The sequence below is a fragment of the Rhamphochromis longiceps genome, linkage group LG22 (assembly GCF_057381845.1).
Source record: "Rhamphochromis longiceps isolate RC_006_pf linkage group LG22, R_longiceps_female_GT1.1, whole genome shotgun sequence".
Taxonomy (NCBI): domain Eukaryota; kingdom Metazoa; phylum Chordata; class Actinopteri; order Cichliformes; family Cichlidae; genus Rhamphochromis; species Rhamphochromis longiceps.
The window spans coordinates 16,781,456-16,797,111 of NC_140577.1; the positions used below are offsets into that span (position 1 = coordinate 16,781,456).

The window sequence follows — 15,656 nt, forward strand, 5'->3', positions numbered from 1 at the left end:
AACTTACGGAAAAATGATTCCCGAAAGATTTAGTTGGTCTAAACATGCACTAAAAAGACATCCTGTTTGTTTTAGTTGGCCTTCCTGTCAGCTTGATATCATTCCAGGGTTCCAATGTTCAACACTGGGTATTCATAGTTTCTGGCAGCAGGAGACATTTCAATATTTGCAATGAATGTGGTAACATATAAAACACAGAGTAAAATGCTCAATGTGAAGAGTTTTAAAAAGCAGGAATGTCACAGTTTATTTGTAGTCTTTTTATTTTATTTTTCATAGGGCATTCTTACCGATAAGCGATCATCTAGTACGGTTGGGCTTTCGTTCATGTTGACAACACAGTTCGTGATTTGCTATGGCACTGAAAGTTGCGAAATTTCCTTCCTGTTTCAAAAATATTCCACCCATTTCTAAAGAAATTGAATATTGTGCATTTCTTTAGAAATGTTAAGATCGGGGAATTTGAAGGCAGTTTTGGAAATGTAACCAACACCACTGCATTTTATCATGATCCTTCATGATGCACTGCATATGCGCTATAAAATCGTAATATTACGTTGTTAACGAAGAGTCTTTTAACATCAAAATGAAGCTCAAAAGAATTAACTCAAAATATCTGATTGAGGAGGAAAAGCAAAGCAAAAAACTGCACAACTATGACTATTTTGTCCATTAAACATCCTGCCCTAACCCAAGAAATACAATATGATTAGTAAGCCTGTAGCCTTCTAACATAGAGATATTTCTCAGCAAGCTTGAATCATAATTCACTGTATGAAGAGTTCACTAGAAGAACAAGTCATTAGTTTTTCCATTTAAATCAAATACAATGCAAACTATGATAAAGTCTCAGTACATTAAAGTACATTTTAGTATTTTAACACGCTTTGCCGATCCGATCAGCTGTTCGTAACACTTCCCACATTGAAACAGACGTCAACGCGAACTGTCGCATGTCCACCATTTCCTGTCCAAAACCGGAAGTGACGTCATTTTCGCGGAAAATGTAGTTTTTTACTTGTAGGCCTTAAAAGCCTATACTGGTGTTTTTATAAGTCATGTTTGACTCTATACTTTTCTGAATAGTTTCTGGGATGCTTAGAACTCGAATTGCACTGCTTGAAATAGTTTGTTTTGATGCACCTGCTGTTTTCTTTGCAAATTTGCATCATAGGATTGTTCTTTGTTTTTCCTGCAGTATATAAAAATTGCTGTATCTCCAAAATAAAACTATGAAGACACTCAAAATAAATTTCCTGTTGTTGTAAACTATTTTTTTGCAACTTTTTTGTATTTAAAGTTTTGAGGGATAAGCCCCTTAAATTTCCCCAAGTAGAAATATATGTAAAAAAAACAAACAAAAACGATTTTCAATTTTTTTGTAGTTTATTGCACTTTTTTGCAATTAATGTACTTACTATGGACTTAATGCATACATATTATTAAAATATGGGCTATAACAGTTGTATTGATGTATAGCAACTTGAAATGCTCCCAAAAAATGCCACTACAACATGTAAAAAAATATATATAAGCTCTGGCGGATTTGGTTCTATGGTAGGTCTTAAAGGGTTAAATAAATATCGTCAAATAATCGAGAGCTCAATTTCAGTGAAAATAATCGTGATTATCATTTTTGCCATAATCGAGCAGCCCTATTTGTGTGGGTTTGTTTACAAGTGAAAGCAGGATAAGACAAAGAGAGCGAGACAAAGTGGGAGTAGAGAATGAGCAGAAAGAAATTAGAAATTTTAGTTTCTTGCTTGGCGATCCGAAGTCTAGCCCTGCACGCCTCCCTCCTTTGATCAGGTGGACCGTCTCGCCTGAAGCCTTGGTGAAACTTTTCGCCAACTGCTGAATCTAAAGATAAATGATACCTGTTGTTTCAAATGTAGCCTGAAGCCCAACCAAGACAACTGATTCAGTTGGGTGTGACTGAAAATTGGAAACCAATACGCTTCCAAAACATCACTATTGCTCAATCTTGGCACGACTTGCCTTCCTCAAAACCCATTTCTCATTGTCCTTTAGCATAAAAGTGTCCTGTTGAATCCCTACAAATGTACATAACTGCTTCATGGTGAATGTGCTGTATGTGTATAACACGACATCATAATCATCGCACATCTCCAGCTTTAGAAAAACACACATTTTTTCTTTGATTGACAATAATTTGACATAATCTTTCCACTTTAAACAACAAGAAGCACTTTAATGCAGACCTGACTGACAAGCCACACTCCTTAGTGAGTTTGATTAGAAATGGCCAGAATGAAGGTTGAATCAAAACACACGCATTGAGCTTTTCAACAAGACTCACTCATAACATGACACCTCAGTCAATGATCTCCTCTCATCAAGAATCAATGAATTGTTAAGTGCACTGAAAAATTCACTGCAAAACCTGCCTTATTCTGTCTCAGCCTTCTGCCTTTCTGCAGAGCACAGTCTCAGTCACAGCCAGTCACTAAGGAAACTGATGAAAAGCTTCTATATATACACACACACCCATATACATATCACACACTGCTCTGCTCTCTCTCCCTGTCACACACACACTGAATCTCTGTGCCGCTCTCTCTCAGTCGCCCACGCAAACTTCACACACGCTGTGGTTATGACAACAGCAACCCCCGCCATCCTACGCTCTCTTTACCCATCTATCCCCTCCCGTCTCCGTCGGCAAAAGTCTCAGCTCCCTTGTTTATCCATGTCTTTCCATCTGTCTCTGGGCCTATGTGTGACTATGTGTGTGTATGTGTGCGCAAGCTGGTGAGAGAGCACGTGTAGAGCCATCTAATGGTCACACACTCATACACACAAACTGTGTCTGCCAGACAGACTTTATGAACTAATGTTCTGTCAGTAATCTATTATTCAGAACCTTTTGTAATCATTTCATAATTATGCTAATAGTGCCCTCTGAACTTTGGGGCATTTACACGGTCTGCAAATATCTTTCATTTTTCCCCTCGCTCACAAACCCTCTGCCAGACTGTTAACTTGCTGGCAGTGTAGTGCGCTACTTCGGCCCAAGCCACATCCCATTCACAAACCTACTAATCCACACACACTATTAGATCCCTGCTAGTCACACACACAAAGAAGTATGCATGTGTGTGTTTGCAGGATTAGGGAGGGACTGGAATGGATGGGCAAATCACTGCTAAGCTCCTCTATTGCTGCATAATCCTACTGAGTACACACACACACACACACACACACAGGCACACATACACTCACGCAAACAATAGTAGTCATCGTTGACATTCAGACACACAAATATGCAGGCAAAAGTCCAACACACTTATTCAATAACAAATGCAGACATAAACACTCAGATATCTTTTCAAAGACAATATATAATCCTGTTCGGAGTATGTGTGTTGCAGTACAAAAGGGAGTAAAAGAGAAATGTGGGATGGGAGGTAGCTGGAGACAGAAAACATGAGTTGGGTTTTTTTCATCTTCTGTTAAAAAAAAAAAAAAGACCCCAACGAAGAGAGAAAAATGGAGATAAAAGTAAAAGACAGAAAAGAGGCGTAAAAAAGAGAGATAAATGTAATCCAAACACCATTATGCAATCTATTCATTCACTCTGCCCACACAACTAGAACCCTTTTGTCCATTCAACCACCTTCCCCAACCCTTCAAGAAATGCAATACATACAATTAGTAATCCTGTTTTAAATTCTAAATATGACTCAATTAGTGTTTAAGAACATCGAAATATTTCTCCACAAGCTTGAATCATAATTTATTGTGTAATGTAAAAGGGTTCACAAGAAGAACCAGTTATCCAGTGACTGTAGTTAATAAACAAAGAAGAAGAAAAAACAACAACCAGTAAGGTCACTGTAAATTACATACGCTGACCCCATGTGGTCCTATGGAGTTAGTGCAAGCATACAGCCCATTTGTATCTTAAGTCGGCCAAAGGAGTAAAAAAAGAAATACTGTACCCCTTACTTTACTTTACTTAGAGGTTTATATATTTAATCCCTGAGATGTCTGAATAAAAATATTGAATGAACATATCTATACATATCTATATATACATACATACATACATACATACATACAAACATACATACATATATATATATAAATATGTAGTATTTGTAGTTTTGGTAGTAAAACTAATGAAAATACAGTAAAAAAATCTAAGCCATCTAGTGGGCCAGATTGGACCTTTGGGCAGGCCAATTTTAGCTCATGGGTCAGATGTTTGGCACCCCTGCACTAAGCTAATGAAGCAACAAAAATTGTAAAAAACAAAAAACTTTTTCATATTCACATAATGAAGAAATGGTTTACTGAATCTGTGTGTTTGGGGGTTTTTTTTGTTTGTTTTTTAAAGGTTTTTAAAGTTTACTCATGGTTGCTTCATTACTTTCCTTCACTACTTTTTGTTTTAGGCATTTTAAAAATGTTTGTCTTGCTGACTCATCTGACAAATCTTACTATAATACACATAATGAGTTTGTTTGCCCGTGAACTCCCGCTTCACAATCAGGAGTTGAACAACCAAAACATGCACCCAGGTTGAGTACCCAATGGGCATGCAGATTGCTAAAATGTACCTTCCTGACTTATGTGATATAGATAAGAACCAGGTTCTTATCTATATCACATAAGGCTAAAAGGTTTTTTAGCATTTATTCATCCAAAGCGCCTTATAAAGCATAGAATCATTTTAATTTCATAACAAAAACATAAAATTTATTATCACAAAACTTTAAATGAGCATGGTATTATGATGACAGTATTTTGCCTAGAAACCACCTAACAACACATCATGCACTAAGTACCATAGGCCTGTACTAGTACTTCTACTGGTATCAAACTCAAGATGAAAAGAATAAAAAATTTCCCATATTAAAATTTTCAGTCAGAACCACTATAGTTAAAGCTGATGCAGTAATTTGCCAATATGGCACTGTTTAGGGGGCATTCCCTCCCTTCTGTCCGCACACATTCAAATCATTAGGTGGGGAGAGCAACAGCAAATCAGTGGCAGGCGTGTTTTAGTCAGATACATCAGGTAAGCTTTGTACTTTGTAGAGCTGAAGTGGAGGTGGGTTGAGAAGTAGCTTGCAGGTGAACAGCACCTATAAAGAATTTTAGTAGCTCACCCTAAATAAGATTTTCCAATTGGATGGGAAGAAAGTTATGCTCTATAATTCTTTTATTATCTCCTACAATGTAACATATGTAGAGTGTGACTGACAGAGTTTTTCTTATTAAACCGATTTCCTTCCTTCCATCCCATTTTTCATACAAAAAGTCAATTTGCGATGCCCATGTTTATCTGATGATTTGTTCATATAAGTGGGAGAAATGCGAAAAAGAAAAGAAAAAAAAAAAAAAAATCAGACTCCGCTGACATGAGTAAGAGCTTTCAAAATCTGATGTCAGGCTGAGAACTATGCTGACAGGTGCATGTGCGCGAGTCTGAGGTGCTGCAGAGATCACAGCACTAAACAGAATGGCTGAGCAGACAAATATTAATACATAATGTGGCTGGAGTTGTTTGTCAGTGCACATACACTTTATTTTTTTCCCTCCTTGACAGAAAAAAAAAAAAGAATTCACTCAGATTTTAGGATGGTCGCTGCATGTGTCGACATCTAGGACAGAGAACAATACTGCTGTGTTCGCTGAAGGTGAACTGCCCGCTGTAATGGACACAGACAGGCAGACTGGCACTAATTGGCATGAATGGGCATGGCAGCAGGCCTTTTGTGGATGAAGGAGAGGTGAGCGGCTGCTCAGCATGTGTCCTTGTCTATGAATAATGCGTTCCACCTTTTCAAAGGCACACGGACAAAAATGTCAGAGCGGCAGCACCACTGCTTGAGCACACATTCATCAAAGTCCTCTGCTCTACACAAACACACATCCAACACTCCTGAGACTCAACAGGACACACGTGCAGCGCACACCAGAGCCAGTACAGTACTCAGCAATCATCCAAACAAACAAATTCCACAGGCAGACTCTCACAAACACAAAGGCTCCACGCTCCACAGGTGTCTGCATGCTGCCCAGCAGCATCCCTGCTTGTGAGGCTAAAATTTGTGTGATGAAAAGAATAGAGTTTAACGTAGCATACAAATCCATACATCCCTCCATTCATGTTACCCTGCACACTATGGAAAATAGCTGTGCTCTGTCCTCTCGGTCTCCCAGAAGGGAATAAGGTTTTCTGTGCTGGTAACAAAGGGATAATATTTTATTTTCCAAATCTGTGATCAACTGAAAATACTGCAACAGAAAATAAAGCTGCATTTTAAATGTTATATGTGCGTAGACAAATAAAGATGGAAACTTTCTCACTAAGACAGAAAGCATGCAGTTAGTGGGTAACTGTATTTCTACATTTTCCAAAGAAAAGACCTCACAGGACTGATTGATTTCATCACTGGACACACATAACAAAGAAGTGGAAGTCTTTACATGTGTAAACTCTAAAGGCTGCTTCAATTTCTGCCTATTTGTTGATAAGGAACTACGGCATTTCAAGATTTCTTAAATGCGACTGTGTGTTTAGGCAACACTTTCCACCAGCATCTTCAAAACACCACTACACTGAAGTTGTTCTGACGGGCTGTAGTGACCTTAAGCACCATGCCAACGTACTTTATGTGGTTTTTCTGGCCTTCAATTTGTTCCCCAGCTATATATGCAACGTCTTGGCTGATAATACGAGCCAAAGAATTACTTTGACTTTCTAGCTTACACTAGAAATACCATAACTGAAGTTTATGTTAGTGCTTCAATCTCATTTTTCCAACTTCGCCTGACCTGACAAAGCAATTTATATTTAGAGATTGTGGTAAAGAAAAAAGCTTCAAGTATGCACAAACAGTGAGTTGGATTTGGTTCACTCCAACATTCCCACTGCTTCAGACTTTGAAGCTAGAATGACAAAAAGGAAACAGACAGACTGACCACACAGGCTTGTCACTGCTCGCTTCACTTTCCCAACTAATCTGTCACTTTCTTTTAACATCATTATTCTCGGTTTGTTTTTATTCACACACACAAACACACACAAACTGAAAGACCAGCAAATTGTGTGCAGTTAGCAAAACAAGCTTATTTCTGTGCAATATGCTTCCGTATGCATGCAGCTGTCTCGTGTTTTAGAAAGACACACACCCTTGTTTTACTATCTTTATTGGGACTCCCCCTAACCCCAGTCTCACACGCACACTCAAACACTCACAAATTGCCTTCAGGATGGTCGTACGTGTCCTCCTGAGACACAACACCCTCTGACCATGACCCCATTTCAACACCAAACCCAATCTCTGCCTGGAACACCAGAGGGTTTGACTGCAGTTATGTAAGCCTTTGCAGTGGTAGAGAAACAGAGGGAAGGACAGAGAGAAGAGGGTAAAAAAAAAAAGAAAAAAGAAAAAAAAAAAGAGGGCAGGAGAGATGGACACCGGGACCAGGAGTGGGGGAGCGGGATTAAAGTACAAGTAAATGATGGCGAAGCAGAAAGAAGATAAGAGAGACGGTGAACGAGACAGTGATGTCACCTTGTACTTGCGCTGCAGTGAGACGGACAAAGAGAGCGAGTAACAGAGGTAGAGAGAAAGGGATGTTGAGAGATCTATTAGCTGATAGAAGCCATGCAGACAGCCTCCCACTCCTTAGGCAATTGATTCGAAGGATATTGTGCTGAATGCTGTCTGCGTGTGTGCGCAACTGAGTGACAGTGAAACTAGCTTTGAGCCTCGGGGCATAAAGTACTAGTACTAGAAAGCTACTGGCGTGTTTCTACAACTGAAATGTAAACCATCACATTTTAGGGTAAATTCTTAATGTTTCGTGAATGTAACGATTTGGATTTAGCACATAGTGATTATGGTTAAAATCTCCTTTGAGTAAGTTTTGGTGAATGCGACGTCCTTTTAAGTGGCAAAAACAAGTTTGCATGTCTGTGTGTGTTTCAAGAGGACAACATAATGGAATGCCTCGATTCGAGACTTGCCAAGAGCCCTTTTCCCATACGCCAGGGAGCCAAGACTTCCCCAACCAGCCAAGAATAGCACCGACACTCTCTCTCTCTGTCTCTCTGCTTTACTCTCTCTCACCCACACTCACGAGCACTCACACATTTTTACTGTTTGGATTTGACAAGAAGGGTGATAGTGTGAAGGAGGAAATAACAGCCGTGTGCACTTCAACACCGTTACAGAAAAAGAAGAAGAAGAGGGACATTTTCTAAATTCATATTTGTACTCTTCAACAAGCAGTGCAGTGAGACGTTTTTTAGGACACAATATGTTTTGATCAATATGACGCTAATAAATCTTCATTTATTTGAGTTTCAATTAACTCAAGGAAGGAGGGGGGGGGGGGGGGGGGGGGGTTAGGGAGGCAGGAAGACAGAGACATACAAAAGCATAGAGAGGCAGTGAAACTGCCGTGCTGGCTGCTCCCTGTGGGGTAAATGGGTTTGTTGTTCTCTCTGTGGATGTGTACTTACAGTATATGTGATTTTTTTTTCTTTCTTATTTTTTTGAGGCAGCAGTAAACTGGTGGATAGAGATGTGGACCACAGTGCATTCCCTTACTGCCACTGCATCACAACAACAGGCAGGAACATGTTTTCTACTCCAAAAAAAGAAAAAGAAAAAGCAATGACATACTGTATAAGAACCAGCCTTACTGACAGTACAGCTCACTTTTTTTGTCTTCAAACCAGTGTTTAAGCATCTGTACTAGATGTGATTACCAAAGCTGGGCTTAAAAGGAGTTAAAATATTCTACTTTAAAACTTGTTTCTCTCCTTGTGACTCACTGGGAAAACAGCTTATAGTGAGCTGAGAGGCTATCCATCAAACAGAAGACCCGAGTTCAAATCCTTGACCTCACTGAAATGTCTGTGAGTGAGATAATCGGCAGCAGCTCCAAAGGTGCTATTCTGTAGCTGACCCTGCCATCTTACTTCCCTGCGGTAAAGGTAGGAAGCGAAACAGAATTTCCCCTTTGGGGATCGATATTACCACAAAAAGACGGCACTTTCGCAGTGAGTAATTCAGAGAAAATCAAAGCAGTTGTAGTCTGTGCTTTTCAAGAAATGTGAAGAACAGCAGCTCTATTTGTAGAGAAATATTAGATAGCAGATACTGAAAGAAAAACATTAGAAATACATATGCAATGCAAACAAAGCTGTAAACCAAACAATTCCTTCTCAAGCCGTACATTTACCTCACATATGAAAGGTGGTTTTTGGTGTGTTGTTTTTTACATGTAGAAGTCGCTGATTTGAACCTTGCTAAACACGCATCTGTGCAGCAGTTGGAATGTCAGGTTTATTGCAAAACTGGACTCTTAGTCAAAGAGAAAACACTGATCTGGAAAAGTCCTTGATGCCAGAACTAATAACATCAAATTAACCATGGCAGACTAACAGCTTTTAGGTTGAAATAACAATGTGATAGCAGTTTGTCAGTTGTGATTCAGCAGTAATGAGCCAACTACTGTGTCCTAGGTTGTCAAGCACAACCTGAGTTCTAGCAACTTAAAAACACGATACGCAGCGGGTCGCCGTGCACAGACGAAACTAGATTACATAGCAAAGAACAGAAGATGCTTTTTAAAAAATAATTTTCACCATGGTATCAATGCAAAGACAATTTTACCTCATTCAACACAACCCCTCCAGAGCCCCCAGGTGTGTCAGCAGGTGGTACAGCCCATGGAGAGGGTTCCAGACTATCCCAGAATGCAGTGTGTTGACTCAGGGACACAGCACTCCCTGGTGAATGAAAACAACAAACAAAGTTACTCAAAATTTATAGGGAAATATAGGGGGAAAGCGCATATGTTTATATAAATTCACATATATTCATATACGCTGTGTCAGCAATAGCAAGAATGGATCTGGACACACAGCTGAGGACAGACTGCATTGTTCCGTCAATAAAAATAATCACTGCTCTTCTTTGATTCAAGAAGAAAAACCGTGGTTCTGATTATTTTGCTACAAACAAGTAAATAAAAGTCCTACAATAAGACAAAAACCCCCACTTCTGTCATGATTATGTGGATGTTGATGAATTATGTGTGAATAGGTGGATTTTATGCTGCGATTGTTGCTGTGCATGAACATAAGTTAAAAATGATTTGTGATATTTGTTAGAGAAAAGGTGGGGGACATCTAGCACTTCCATATCTATGAGAAGCTTCAAGTGCTTCGCTGTTTTAAAAACTGCAGGTCATCATTATACACAGTGCATGTCATACTCGGGGAAGAAACTCCAGAGTATCTTTAAAGACATCAAATGTGCAACAAGCTGACTCGAGCAGACGCCCACACACCAACATAAGAGACAGACTAGCTGATTGTCGACAGTGTGTACACACTCTGTGGGACTAATTAGGCAGGTTGTGCTGGAGTGACGGCTATGTTATGGGGATACAAGACACATGTTCCCTGCTGTTAGTCAGCGGCAGTATGTGTGTGTCTATGAATGTTTATGGGGTATATGTGGGATGCCAAACATCCTACTGACCTAGTTCTTATATGTCTGACAACAAGAAAAGAGGTGGGGAGGTGTGGGAGGGAAGTTTGTATGCAGCTGTCTTAGCTGTGGGAAAGTGTTTCATTGCAGCTCATAAGAAACCGAGATGGGATTACAGCATTTGGCTGGTTTTGTGATAGTAAAATATGTCATTCCATTCACACTTTTTAAGTTATGCATGATCACTCTGTGGGACGGAGAGAGGAAGAGAGAAAATAAATATTTGGTTAAAACTGATAGTGCGCAACAGAATCAGGCTTAAACATTTACACATGCGTTAAAGTGTCTGCACAAAGAAAGCAAGAGGGGTTCTGTGTATTACAGAGACTTGTAATGGATTTATGTAAGGAGGAGAAAGAGGAAAAAATAGATGAGCACTGAGGCCATGGATTAGCAAACACTAACTGGCAAAGGAATTGATCACATGGTATAAAAAATACAAGGGAGAAAAGGGGGATGCAGGGAAGAAGCATTACACACAGAGAAAGAAAACCCAGCACCAGAGAGCCAAAAAATATGTTGAGAGACCAAAGAAAAAGTAGAGTACAGACAATCCAGAGGTGATGAAAAATAAAGACAGATGGAGAGAAAAGAGGGGACAGAGAGGTAAAGCAAGCAGGGAGGAAGAGGGAGACAACAGAGAGGCAGAGGAGAGAAACAGATGGTGGCAGAGAAGAGGCAGATAGAAACTCAATGGGATGACAACACTGGCATAGCCAGCGAGGCACAGCAGGGAGTATGAAAAGCTGAAAAATGTCAGCAGAAAGGGAGGAGGATGATAAGAAGTGAGGGCAAAGCAGGACAGACAGCGAGGGTTTTCATCTAACGCTGCACCAACTTTCAGGGAAAACAAAACAGACCTTCTCATCTTATCAACACAATTTATCAGCTTATAAGCTTCTCTTATTAAAAAACAAAAAACAAACCAACTAACTAACAATGCTTTATTTGCTCATTTCTCATATCTGTAAATTAGAATTATTGCGATAAAATAGACTTGTTACAATTCAAAAAAGCTAATCATATAACTGATATCTAAATCACCCTTCACATGATGCTCTAATTACTTCAGACTGTGCCTGTAATCTGAATCAGCTGTCTATTTAATCCTTCAACTACCTGGGGTCTCTTAAACAGAGACACCTGCTCCTTTCTCCTCACACACAAGCTGAGATAAATCTCTGTTCTAGATTGTGAAGGGTAAAAAAACAAAAGTAACATGATTTCTACAGCTTCATGAGCAGAACCAATACTGTCAGACCTTATTTATTAGTCATTATAAAATAAAGTACTTAATAATGTCTTTTTAATATCCACACACAGAAAATATAAGAAATCTACGGTGTAAGAGTTTTACCTCATTAACCTCCTAATCACGCTTATTGTAAGTGATTGTAAGAGTTGTTGCACTTGAATTGCTTTGCTCAATACGGCTTTTAAGGTGGAAGTACCGCAACAGCAGTCCATCTCCCTTAACAGTGCTTAATACATGTGGTCTAATCTTTTGACTGAATATTTTCTCTATTTCAAAGCAACATCTTGTTCATGGTAGTTTGATACTTTTGAATCCGCACATCTTCAGAATAATAACAAATACACCAGAAATGTCTGTCAGCTGAAAATTATTCAGCAAGTCCAGGTAGTAGATTCGTTCAAAGGCTTTAAGAAACGAAAAAAAAGAGCTTAATGGATATCTGAACTCTGAGTTCATTAATCAACAGTTTGTCTTGTTCTGACTTTGGTCTTTTACCAATAATGGGAGTAGAGCCTGTGCATCTTAATAGCTTTGTTAAAGTTGTTGTCCATGACTTAATCACGCGTGCAAAGTAATGAATTTAATAAGTCTGAATATGAGCAATAAGGAATAGGAGATCTCTCTGGCTGTTTGGGTTGGTACCATTTTACTATGAAACAGGAAATCTCTGTCTGTGAGTTTGTTTCTTTGACTGCCAACTCTTCCTAGACCGTAATGAGTTGAGCAGCCAAGCTTGGCACATAGGTACATCTTAGGCTCCTAGAGGCTCTTATCTACAGGGTGGGCCATTTATATGGATACACCGTAATAACATGGGAATGGTTGGTGATACTAAAGTCCTGTTTGTGGCACATTAGTATATGTGAGGGGGCAAACTCCTCCAGATGGGTGGTGACCATTTAGAAGCCATCTTGGATACAACTTTTGTTTTTCCAATAGGAAGAGGACCATGTGACACATCAAATTTATTGGTAATGTCACAAGAAAAACAATGGTGTGCTTGGTTTCAACGTAACTTTATTATTTCATGGGTTATTTACAAGTTTCTCTTTGTTCACAGCCATTGACATGTCAAAGAGGTTAACACGTGAGGAGCGGATCGAAATTGTGTTGATATCTGGTGAACGCAGTAACCGGGTCATTGCAGCAGATTTCAATGCAAGACACCCTACGAGTCCACCCATCTCCCATGCTACAGTCAGCAAACTGCTTGCTAAGTTTCGTGAAACTGGTTCAGTGTTGGATTTGCCAAAATGTGGACGCAAGAAAACTCTCACTAATGAAGAAACATCAGTGGCTGTCCTAGCTTCATTCAGCAAGAGCCCACAGCGTAGCACTCGCCGCATGTCACTGGAGAGTAGCATTAGTCGAACATCCCTTCGGCGGATATTAGCTACTCACAAATGGCACCCTTACAAACTCCAGGATGACCCAGATCGGCGCACAGAATTTGCAGAATGGGCAAAACAAAAATTGGAACAGGACCCTCAGTTCACGCAGAAGATTTTGTTCAGTGATGAGGCAAACTTTTATGTGAATGGTGAAGTTAACAAACAAAACCACCGCTATTGGTCTGACACTAACCCAACAAAACAAAAGTGATGGTTTGGTGTGGTATATGGGGTACAACGATAGTGGGTCCATTCTTCATCAATGGAAACTTCAAGGCCACTGGATATTTGAAATTGCTACATGATGATGTGTTTCCCTCTTTATGCACTGAAGCTGGCACGTTCCCTGAGTTTTTCCAGCAAGATGGTGCACCACCACATTATGGGTGCCAGGTCCGAGCATTCCTAGATGAACAGTTTCCTGGAAAGTGGATTGGTCGTCGTGGGCCAGTTGAATGGCCCCCAAGGTCTCCCGATCTGACCCCCTTAGACATTTATCTTTGGGGTCATCTGAAGGCAATTGTCTATGGTGTGAAGATACGAGATGTGCAGCACCTGAAACTACGGATACTGGATGCCTGTGCTGGCATTTCTCCTGCGGTGTTGCTATCAGTGTGTGAAGAGTGGGAGAAGAGGGTTGCATTGACAATCCAACACAATGGGCAGCACACTGAACACATTTTATAAGTGGTCAAAAATTTGTAAATAACTCATGAAAGAATAAAGTTACGTTGAAACCAAGCACACCATTGTTTTTCTTGTGACATTACCAATAAGTTTGATGTGTCACATGACCCTCTTCCTATTGGAAAAACAAAAGTTGTATCCAAGATGGCCGACTTCTAAATGGCCACCATGGTCACCACCCATCTGGAGGAGTTTGCCCCCTCACATATGCTAATGTGCCACAAACAGGACTTTAATATCACCAACCATTCCCATGCCCACCCTGTATATCAGACGTTATGATGTCATCATGTTGCCCAGCAACCATCCAAAAACAGGCTAAAATGACCTGTTTGGGGGATTTTTGGACTTATAAGACTTTATAAAAGCAACTTTTTTTATTTCATGACTGTAACCTCTAATTAATATCCAAGAAAATTATTAGCAACAACCTGAAATGACCTTTTATTTTTGCCTTTAATTTCATGACAATAACATCTCATTTATATCCACAAAGGCTCAGTTGCACATAATATATTATATCATCATCATGTTGCCTAGCAACCACTTGCTAAAATGATCCTTTTTTTCCATTTATGCAGCTACAACACCTTATACAAGCATAGTACCATTTCAATTTCACTGCTCAAACAGGCTAACAATACAGGTGGGATGGGCATGAACTAGTAATAGCAATAAAAATGAATGTTTGGGATGAATCCAGAAGACTAAATAACTCACAAGCTCATTAAAATAAATCACAAAACTTTAATTTAACTTTAAATACACAAAATCTATCAGTAAAATACTGTAAATATAGTGTGACACAACTTTATCAGTCCTAATCTTGGTTTTGTTGTTCCATTTCATTTTTCATAAAGAGAAGAAAATCACTTGAAATTTTAAATGAAATTGTGATAAATACGATATAATTATTTCTTACCCCACCCCTACCGAAGCTTTTTCCATACTCCACATTGTACGCTGTCTATTTTACACATATAAACACTGTATTAATCCATCACATCCATAAATTAGGGAGGCTAAATTAGTCAGGAGTGGTTCAGTTTAAACCACATTAAATAAATAGCTGATCTAATTCTAAACCGCAGTGGAGTAGCCAGCTCCTGTGTGTATTTATGAGAGGTTGTTTTATTGTGTGTACTGAAAATGAATGTGCCTTAAGGTTTTCCATTATATTGTACCAGAATTATACAGCATTAAATTTATTTGTCAAAAGTGACTTGCATTATGTGCATTCAACCTCCAAACCAACAAAGACCACATTCAGTGCTACTGTGCAAACGCTCATATGATCAAAATGCCTCCAGTATTCATCTATTTGCTGCTAATCTACCTCAGTCTCAACAACAGACCCTGTACAACAGCAGTCGGTGAAAGACGTTTTATGTATGCTGATTCACTTGTCTGACACTGTCATCAAGACAAACTTGTGATCATACAGTACAAAAGTTTGGTATATTGCCCAGAGCCTTTTCCCAGAGCAGCTACTTTAAGTGTTGGAGCCAGTAAACAAATGACCAAACACCAAAGCTGCAGTCTTTTGTGTGACTTTGCTGCTGTTCTGTGCCCTCACTTTGGGTAAGCGGGTTCACAATGATGCATGTAACAGTGCGTGGCTCTCTCTTTCAAAGGCGATGATATTCAACACGCCTAACAAATGTTCTCTGTGTGAATGTTTCGCTGTACTTGACTGCATGCTGGCGTGATTACGGCATGAATGCTTTTGTCCACTCAACCATCACTTCATCTGTTTAAGTGCTTGCATTTTTCGCCAAG

General features: G+C 39.4%; 1 protein-coding gene across 1 annotated transcript in view; it reads right to left on the reverse strand.

The window, feature by feature from the left end:
• Positions 1-15,656, reverse strand: part of atxn1a (ataxin 1a) — a 110,337-nt gene that overhangs the window by 24,233 nt on the left and 70,448 nt on the right. Inside the window, exon 3 of the mRNA XM_085395916.1 lies at positions 9,663-9,778. The gene's annotated coding sequence lies outside the window, so the exon portion shown is untranslated. The remainder of the gene's footprint in view (positions 1-9,662; positions 9,779-15,656) is intronic.